This window comes from Physeter macrocephalus, chromosome 18 (assembly GCF_002837175.3).
Source record: "Physeter macrocephalus isolate SW-GA chromosome 18, ASM283717v5, whole genome shotgun sequence".
NCBI lineage: Eukaryota > Metazoa > Chordata > Mammalia > Artiodactyla > Physeteridae > Physeter > Physeter macrocephalus.
Window position 1 is genome coordinate 105,523,758 of NC_041231.1, and position 10,000 is coordinate 105,533,757.

Consider the following 10,000-nt stretch of genomic DNA (forward strand, 5'->3'; position numbering starts at 1 on the left):
AGGGGGAGGGGAGGGAAGGGGAGGGGGAGGGGGAGGGGAGGGGCAGACCTCCAGACCTCCTGATGCGGAAAGGAGGTGTGTGCTGACGTCCATGGGGGTTTGCCGGGTCCAGTTCCCTAAGTGGCTCCTCACTCCCAGCTCCTCTCCATCCCCATCCGTCCCTAACAGGGTCACCAGGTTTTCTCCTAAAGCACAGAGTGAATCACTTCATCTCCTCCTGAAACACAGGCGGCTGGCTTCACTGCGTTCAAGATAACAACCAGGCTTCTTAGCGTGGCATTAAAAGACCTGCACAACCTGGCGTCAGATTTCATTCAGCCTGGACTCAGTGACGGTGACATCTCACGCACACAGGGGCCCAATCGGAGATACTTTTCTTCCACGCCGTAGAGCGTGGGCTCCATGATGCCTGCTCTCGCGGTGCCCTGTGACTAGACTAAGCCTCCTGCGCTCTGTGTCTGTGGCGAGTTTTTCGTATTCGTCAACACTGGATTCAAGCAGCGCCGCCTCTCAGGAGCCTTCCTGCTCAGAGGCCTCTGGCTCCGCGATCATCTCCTCTGCCCTCTCCCAGACGTACGGCTTCAGCGAAGGTATTGGATTGACACACCCGGCTAGACTTTAAGATCCTTGAGGTCAGAGGTCCTGTGCCATTTTTTCCTCCATCTCAGGACACACAAGCTGTAAACGCATGATGGCTGATTTGACGGCCTGTAGGAAACCTAATCTACCCATTTCCCTGAGTCATCACTTGGGGCCCCTGCGTAGTCGCATCCAGCTCAGCTCAGGAACAAGACTTCAACATTGACTTGCTGAGCAAGAAGACATTTGGTGCCAGTACTGAAGCCGTGAAGCGTTGTCTCCCCAAGGGTTCCCTTGCCTCACTTGGGAACATGCAAGTTACATTATCTGGTCACAGAGTCTCAGAAAAACACAGAATTAGGTCTCCATGATCAATTCTGTAGTTTACCTTCAGCAGACGCTTTTAATCATCTCAGGCTGGTTTCACTGTGCTACTCAGAACTCACCTTGACCATTTTCCAGACTCCCTGGGGCTGTAGACACTCTAAAATGACTCAAACCTCATCAGAAAAATATATTTGTTGGAAGAACGTCACCTGATGCTTTCGGAATAGAGAAGCTTTGGGATTTTGGGGTGTTTCAGGTTCCCAGCACCAGTGTCTCTACCCTGTGATCCCAGTACTCAGAAGGCGATGGGGTCACTCATTTTTGATGCTGGATTCCTAATTACGTGTGAACTGAGCCTTCTGTATGTAGACATGAGAGCCCTCGCCAGATCCAGGTCTCGGTGTGACAGCGGTTTTCTCCGCTGAAGCACAACAACCTGGGAGAAACCCCAGTCCATCTGAGCTTTATTTTTATTTTATTTTTTAGTTGAAATCTATTTGCCATACAACATTGTGTACGTTTAAGGTATACTACATGTTGACCATTATATACTGTAATATGATTGCCGTTGTCTGGGCTTTAGATAGACAAGAGGTCTGAGAGGAGAAATGGTGTGTGTTTGTGCGTGTGTGTGTGTACACACCCGTGTGTGTGCAAAGTGAGGTTTCAGAGAAAGTAGATTCAAACAAGACTTGAAGGAGGCCTGTGTAGAAGAGACAGCAGGACCTCTTTCTGACCTTTGGTCTAGGCTGTGTGCCGGCAGGAGAGAAAGTCTGGTTTGGAGAGATTCTGGGGCGAAAATGCTGCGGGTGTGTGTGTGTGTGTTTGGAGAAGAGGGCATTTTATCCCACTTCTACTGTTGTCCTTATCCCTCTGTGTTGTGACTGACAGGCGTGCATGGCTGACTATCAGGCTGGACTGAGTAGACACTGTAGACATCAAAGAAAGTTTGATTTGAATTGACTTGATACGAAGAGGGGGACCGGGGCCTCGGAGGAAAGGAGAGCTCTGGGAATGCACCCGCTGGGACCGGGCTTGGGAAACAGAACTGAGACCGGGTCACAGCCCAGGTATGTGCGTTTGTACTAAATTAACGGAATAGCATGGAACTGTGCAAATAGTTTAACTTGCCTGTTGATTATACCCCAAAGTGTTCTGGACTGAAGAAAAATCGTTTTTCCACTTCAAATGGCACCTGCCTTTTTGAACTGGAGCTGACAAGATACAAAGCGCACGGAAAGGGCCGTGACGTCTCTTTGAAGGAGAAGTGCTCTCAGATCTCTCTGCAGCAGGCAGCAGAAAGCTACCCCAGCACCAGAAGCCTCTGTCCAGGGTCTTGCTAGAATTCCTTGACAAGTCTCCAGGGACGCTGGCGTCCTTCCCCTTTAATGAGTAGGAGTCTGGGACTTCTCATCAGGAGTGGAGTGGAGACCGTCCTTTCTCAGGACCTTTGGACAGTTTAGTTAAATGGCCTCTCTGCCAGCCCCCCTTACTTTTCCATTGTGTAGTTCAGCCAATAATCAGCCCGGGAAATGATTGGAAGTGTTCTAGAGCCAAGAGGGATGGGGGTGGGAGGCTGTGCACAGAGGGGAAGTGAGCAGGGGTGCCTCCAGAGCTGCGGCCAAGGTGCAAGGCCAAGAAGTGTGTATCACTGAATCACGGTGCTGTACACCCGAAATGAACACAACATTGTAGATCAGCTATGCTTCAATTTAAAGCAAAAAGAATAATCACAAAAAACATTAAATGACATCTTGGAACAATCTGGAGAATTTTGTTGTGTTTGGCACGTTAAGTTATAGAATCAGTGGAGAATTGCTTAAGTGTGTGGGGAAAAAAAAAAAAAAAAAAAAGAAGTGACTCCAAGTAAGGAGGGTGACTGCTAGGGGCGGAGCCTGAGGCTAAGTCCCGTCACCCCGTGAAGCCTCCGGGGATATCTTGAAAGTAAACAGGGCTCAGATGCAGACCAGTCTGTGGTGAATCATGCGCCAGCAAGCCTAGTTTGACCGGGTGTGACCAGAGATAAATGAAGCAACCGCCTAGGTAATTTCATGTCAGTGGAGTGATAAGAACTTAAGAAAAATTATTTTGCTAGTTGAAAAAAAAAAAAAAAGAACTTCAGAAAATAAACATAAATTCCAAAGCATGGAATAACTATAAACTCAGTACTTGCCAGGAGTCTAAACAATGAACCTTCTAACCAACAAATGGCTTCTGTCGACAGCACAAAGCTTGCTGCCATAACCCGGCTGGAGAGGCAGGAACCGACTTTAAATGTGGAAAAGATTGGTAACACAGAAAAAAGAGCCAGCAAGATTGAAACCAACTAGTCCTAAACCACAGACACGAGAAAAGAAAGCCAGCATACCATTTGTCACCATTTCACCACCAGCCTTGCTAAATAGCGTGCATTGAGAACCCTGAGCCCCCAGGTGGCAGCTGGAATCCTCAGCAAACACTGCATTTTATTGTGGTGCCCTCCCACCCGAGAGGGCAGCTGCAAGCCGTTTGTCAGTGAAAATTCAAGAAAGAGAATCCGTGACCACTCAGGGCTTATGTTAAACACAATATCAACAGGAGGTACTTGAAAATGTTCGTTTCTTTTGGTGGGGTGGCGCTAGGGAGGATTGGAGAGAGGGAAGGAGGAAAGAAACGCTGGGCTTTGGAAAAGCAAATCGGACTCGGTTAGATTGTGCAAAGAGGGATGACTTGGTCGCTGTCACCATTGTTCTGTCCTAATTCACGCTCCCCGCAAGAGGTGGGCGGGACAAGGCTGCCCATAGGAAGGCAAGTCCCCCCACATGAGAGCAAGAAGTGCTTCCTGCCGGGTCTGAGAGGAGCCCTTAGGTTTCCCCCGTAAACATGGAAGCGTCGACCTTCTCCCTCGCCCGAGTGCACGTGTCTGCGACAAACCTCATTCTTTACTGATTTGGATTACCAGTGGGTTGAAACAAAGAAAACTCACACTTCTCTGGAAACCCTCTGTTCAATGGATGTCATGTTTGCCTCGCCTCATGTGTTTGTGGACGGCTACTCAGTGACAAAGAGCGGACATGAGCAGATACATTTGGAGATTCTGTGACATACGTTTCTTAAGTTACCACGACTATGTATCTAAATACACTAGGGTGAGGTAGAGCATACGTGGGTAGAAAACAACATTACTTTAGGGCTTACTTAGTGTCAGGGGGTTTTTGAAATTACATTACTTAAAACACTCAATGAGTTATCCGTTGTTACCCTCATTTTACAAAGGAAGGAATGGAGCCTCAGAGTAACTCATCCAAAATCACTTTCTAGATAATAAGCACCCTTCACGTGAAAACTTGTGGTCTTTTCAGTAGACATTAGCTGCCGTGATGCTGCAGTTGTGTGAGGAATTTCAGCAGTTTGAACGCTATCAGAATGAAACCTAATTTTATGATACGTTGATTGGGCTATTAACCTATAAAAATTGGACTAATGGTGGCAGGGGACAACACTAGGGAACCATTTTGGGGATCGCATGGGTGTTGATTTCCTGTAACCTTTCTTCTGTAAACTTGAGTCGCCATTTAGCAAATCAGAAGTTGTAAACAGGATATAAATGCTTGCATTACTTGGCAATTCGTGCGTTTGTTTCTGGCTCAGACAAGAATGGACACCCTTTGGAAAAGCATGCAGACACTCCCCCCCTTCAACGTGAGCAGAATACTGCAGGGTAAATCCAGCAATGGAACGCCTTAGTGACACCGGAAAGATACCCTCCCATGGTTTTGTTGGAATTTTAAAGGGAGCGAATAGATGCATATTAAGGCTCAATCATGAAACCCGTGCAGGTAATACTTTCATATACTTTAACCCTCAGAGTTCCTTCCTTTGAAGTTAACTAAAGGTAACCAGGTCAAGAAGCATAAAGAACTAATAACTTGATTCTCTTCTGCACGGACCAGTTGGAGCTGAACACTTAGTTTTGGGGACTGGCAAGTTGTCTCGGGGAAATGTTATCTACGTGCCTAAAATGACTCTTCAAAAGTTCTCCCATTTAAAAAATTAAGTCCCTCTGGGCCCCTCCAGACTTACTCTCTGCTCTGCTCTATGGCCAGGGTGCTGACGGATGACGACTTCTATCCACAGGCCCCCTTCCTTTGCCTTCCAGTTGGATTCAGCCAATGGGAGGCACCGGTACTGCAGGGTAAATCCCACCCAGGGTGGGGGGAGGGAGGTGTGGGCTCCCTGCCGGCTGGCTTGTGGGGTATCCGGGGGTCTTCTCCAGGTTCTGATGACCATTCCCGCCCCTACCTCTCCGGGGGCCAGTGTCTCGCGCCATTGCTAGCCCACTTTACTAGACCGCATCCGGTAGGTTTCCCTAACTCCGCCCACACCTCTGTGGATAGCCTTTGTATGAAACTCTCCTCAAATTACTCAGTTTGGCTGTGCCATCTTTCTTCCGCCTGGACCCTGACTGATATCAGCCTGTTCAGCTCCCTGCTTTACATATAGCAGGGCATTCAATAAAGGCTTTTTATTTTTTAATTTTAATTTTATTTTTTAACATCTTTATTGGAGTATAATTGCTTTACAGTGGTGTGTTCGTTTCTGCTAATAAAGTCTTTTTAATTTAATTCAATAGGGCAGTCTGACTTTTCTGATATTTTCATTCAAAGATGGCTTATAGTAAGTAGGGTGACCAATGGTCCTTGTTTGTTTGGGCCTGAGGGGACTTGGGACTTTTTGTTTCCAAATCAGGACAGCTCTGGGCAAACCAGATGAGGCGGTCACAGTAGTATGCACTCTTTTAACGTTTTAAAACGGTTTTTGAAGAACATATCTTTCAAAAGATTTCTATGATCATATTTAAGCTGAAGTTGTCTTACTAAACAGTAACAGACTATTTCCCACTTGTGAGAAAATCTGTGTCTGAAATGCTTTTCTTAAAGGTACATTGTGTAATGTGAACGGACCGTGCATTATTGTGTTTTGTCTGATCAAGTCTGTCTGATCAAGACTCCAGGGGAAGTCGCCCAAGGAACTAGTAAGACATCAGGAAGTGATGTGTAAGTGCTTATTGGGCATTTTGGAGTGAATGGAGTGGCAAAGTGCATCGCAGTGAAACATGGGGCTGCTTGCGTGTGGTTCCTGATTTTAAAAGGTACTTTCAGGCATTTGAATGGATAGTTTCCTGTTTTCATGTCCTTCCAGTGCACTGGTACCCTGAGAACACAGGAAGACATTTACAGGTTATGAAGAACGTATTTTATTTCTGTGTGTTACTAATTCTATTTACTGGTATATTTTAATTCCTAAGAGATAGATCAGTTGGGAAAAAAAAGCAGCAGCTACAAACAAAGCTAACATTTTGAGGAGAAATCTTTATTTACAGGTTGGAATGTAGTTTGGTTATTTTAACTTTTTCCATTAGAGATATATTTATTAAATGACAATATTAACATCTATCACACTGCTCTAGTAAATAGGCTACCTGGGAGAAGAAAATTTAATTGGGTTAAAAATTTACGGTGATTTGAATGCTTCTCAATGCAAGATATTATTTTCTGGTAGGAGAGCTTTTGACTATTCACTGCAGAAAGCCAGAATTTCAAGTATGTATCTTTTTACCCCTGCCATTTAATATCAATTTTCTTGATCTCCTCTTGCTCCCAAATCATCGTTCCCTTCTAAGAGCTGGATGAGTTATTATAGATTGGTAATATTGGTTGTGGTAAAATTAGAATTTAATAACTCACCTCAGGTGTCTCAGGATAGCTCCCTTTGGTATTATCTCTACACTGAAATGGTTGTTGTTAATATTGTTTTCCAACTCTAAACTACCGCAAGGAATGCATGAGAGATATTGACCTAAGTGTATTAAATTTAGTTCCCTGTAATAAACATTTATTGAATACCTACTACGTGTAAGAGGATAATAGAAAATCGCTTTTCACATTGGGAAGGTACTAATTCAGGCATCAAACTAATGGAAAGAAAAAATCAGTAGCCACTCCTTTTGGCTATAGGGTTTACAAAAGTTACATTACATATATTCATATATTTTTTAGACTGAATTTCCAAGACTCCTTTCCCCTTTGCTTTTGTACCCTTGTGAAATTTGTAAGAAATTGACTCAATGTTTAAGGGTAGCAAATCTTTTTTTCTTCCATGAACTGCCAGGGCATGAAATAAGATCTCAGGGTCCCCGAGTAAGCTCTCCCTGACTTCTGCAGCTTGCCCACAGATGTACTTTTCTAGGGTAGTGTGTGATGTTTGTGGCTGACAATGTAATAGCATTTGAGTTCAATGGACTTAGTAATTTGGGGGTCATAATCCTGAGTTGCTACTACCACTGAAATGGGCTGTAGAAAGGAATACAGAGGCCAAAGGACCTGTGACTTGGTTGAACACAGTGAGCAGAATTTGATCCAAATCTGAGTTTTCTTTGGTGGCAGAGACTGTTTTCTTTCTCCGTAATGGCAAAAGAAGGTATACTGGGGAAAGCAGCCATAGATCTTCAACGAAAGTTCTGGGGACCTTTTTTATTTTTTATTTTTTTTTGCGGTACGCGGGCCTCTCACTGTTGTGGCCTCTCCCGTTGCGGAGCACAGGCCCCGGACGCGCAGGCTCAGCGGCCACGGACTGGGGCACGAACCGGTACCCCCTGCATCGGCAGGCGGACGCTCAACCACTGCGCCACCAGGGAAGCCCTCTGGGGACCTTTTTTTTTTTTTTTTTTGTGGTACGCGGGCCTCCCTCTGCTGCGGCCTTTGCGGAGCACAGGCTCCGGACGCGCAGGCCCAGGGGCCATGGCTCACGGGCCCAGCCGGCTCCGCGGCATGTGGGATCCTCCCAGACCGGGGCGCGAACCCGGTTCCCCTGCATCGGCAGGCGGACGCGCAACCACTGCGCCACCAGGGAAGCCCTGGGGACCTTTTTAATGAAGAGATTATGCTGATAAAAGATCAAGAATATTTCACACTGCACATGGCCAGATGAACTAATCTGAACTCAGAATGCGTCATCCTGGGTAGAAACAGGCTGCTTTGAGGCCTAGCAGTCGGGGATCACCTGGAACAGTTCCCTGCCTTTGTTTTCTCTGTTACAGCATCCTTCCTGTGGCTCCAGACTTTACTCTAATGTTCATGAAAATGGGTCACTAAAAGCCAGGAAAAGCGAGCCTTTTATTGATCATAGAGATTAGCCAATGGTCAGCTCAGGCCCTGCAAGAATGGGGGTCAAGACGGGTGTATGGATGGCGTGGGGAGCCACGTGATCGGTGAGAAGTATTTAAAAGGGAGGCAGGATGAGGCCAACGTTTAAACCACTGGATGTTAAATTCTGTCCAAGGACCGTATAGATTAATACAGTGACACCCAGCTTTAATTCTCTTAGTTTTGTTTTAATACTCTTCATTAAAGGTGGGTTTCAACCTATTAAAAACATCTGTTTGATACAGATTAAACAGATCTATGTTCTCTTGGACCCTGTAATTCCACTTCTAAAAGTTTATATTAAGGACAAATACCCAGATACATGCATAAGGGTGTACATAAAAGGATGTTTATCACAACACTATCTAAAACCAGTATAAACGTGGAAATAAGCTGAATATCTATGAACAAGGGGTGACATCCGCTTCAGAAATCCAGAATGATGCTTGTAGATGTGTATGTCAAAGAAGGCCATGGTATATTATTTAGTTAAAGAGAAAATAATACCAAAAGTCATGTCTACCATTGCCCAATGGTTGTTTTTTAAAAATAGGCAAGTAACAAAAAATCAATATGCAGATATTAATTGGAATTAATTGCATTAGTTAAATAGAGAAGTTTGGTGCTCTAAACTATATTATCTCTGAGCAGTAGAAATATAAATGGCTTTTTAAAAGAAATTTTATACTTTTAAGATTAAGAAGAAACTGTACAGGTATTACCTTACAAATCCAAAATAAACAAGAACAAACAAAAAAACCCCTTTCATTTTAAAAACTGAGATGCACCTTTGCCTAAGCAGAAGTCCTTGATCTCAGCTGCAGGGGGAAGTCTCTTTGCTGGGAAATTAGCAGGGGGAAGTCTCTTTGCTGGGAAATTAACAGCACCAGCTGCACCTGGGGTCTGGAAGCTGCGGCAGTAAAAGCATCCCAGGAGTTCCAAATAGGAGTCGGGGAACTGAGAACAAACTCTTTCAGACGTGGCTTTGGACTCTGTACTTCCCAGACACACCCTGCTCTTCCTGATTTCTGGCTCACGTCCCTACTGCCGGAGAGTGCTTGCACTTGAATACCCCACTGATTGCCAGGTCACCATTCCCCAAACTGACTGGGACCTCCACGAAGTCTTTCCTGATGGGATGGAATCTCTCTCTCATTCCATCTTCTGTAACTCTTTCCGCCTCTCTTGGGGCATCCGCCTCCTGCTACCTGTATCTTGTATTGATTGGAGCACCTGTCTTATTCCCCTTGCAGAATGAGAGCTCCTTGAGGCAGTGTCTTTGTCTTACGGCTATCCACCCTGAGGCACCTCACCCCATGTTTTTCTGATGGGAGGCACCCAAAAACATATACAGGGAATAAATGAAACAAGGGACAGCTGACTTCTGTAGGTCGCGAGCTCTCATGACATCTGGACTTGCTTGTTATTTCTCAGCAAGGTAGAAAACCACTTTCCCATTCTATTTTGCCCCATCAAGAATCCAGGCATGCCTTGGTGAAGGTAAGGCAGAAAGAATTAGGGCTGCCTTCTTTGCTATTTGTACACACAGGGTGTAGGATGTGCCATCATTTGACTTGGAGGAAGTGGAAAATGGAGCCCAGCCAACTATTTCTTAGGTCATAAAAGTTATTAAAGATGGCAATAAGTGACACGAAAGTAGCCATTGCAATATAATGGAAGCTCTGGCTACAACAACAACAAAAAATTTAGAGAAGCCAGTTGGGAGAAGATTTATTTTATTTTATTTTATTTTTTTAACATCTTTATCGGAGTATAACTGTTTTACAATGGTGTGTTAGTTTCTGCTTTACAACAAAGTGAATCAGTTATACATATACATATGTCCCCATATCTCCTCCCTCTTGCGTCTCCCTCCCACCCTCCCTATCCCACCCCTCTAGGTGGTCACA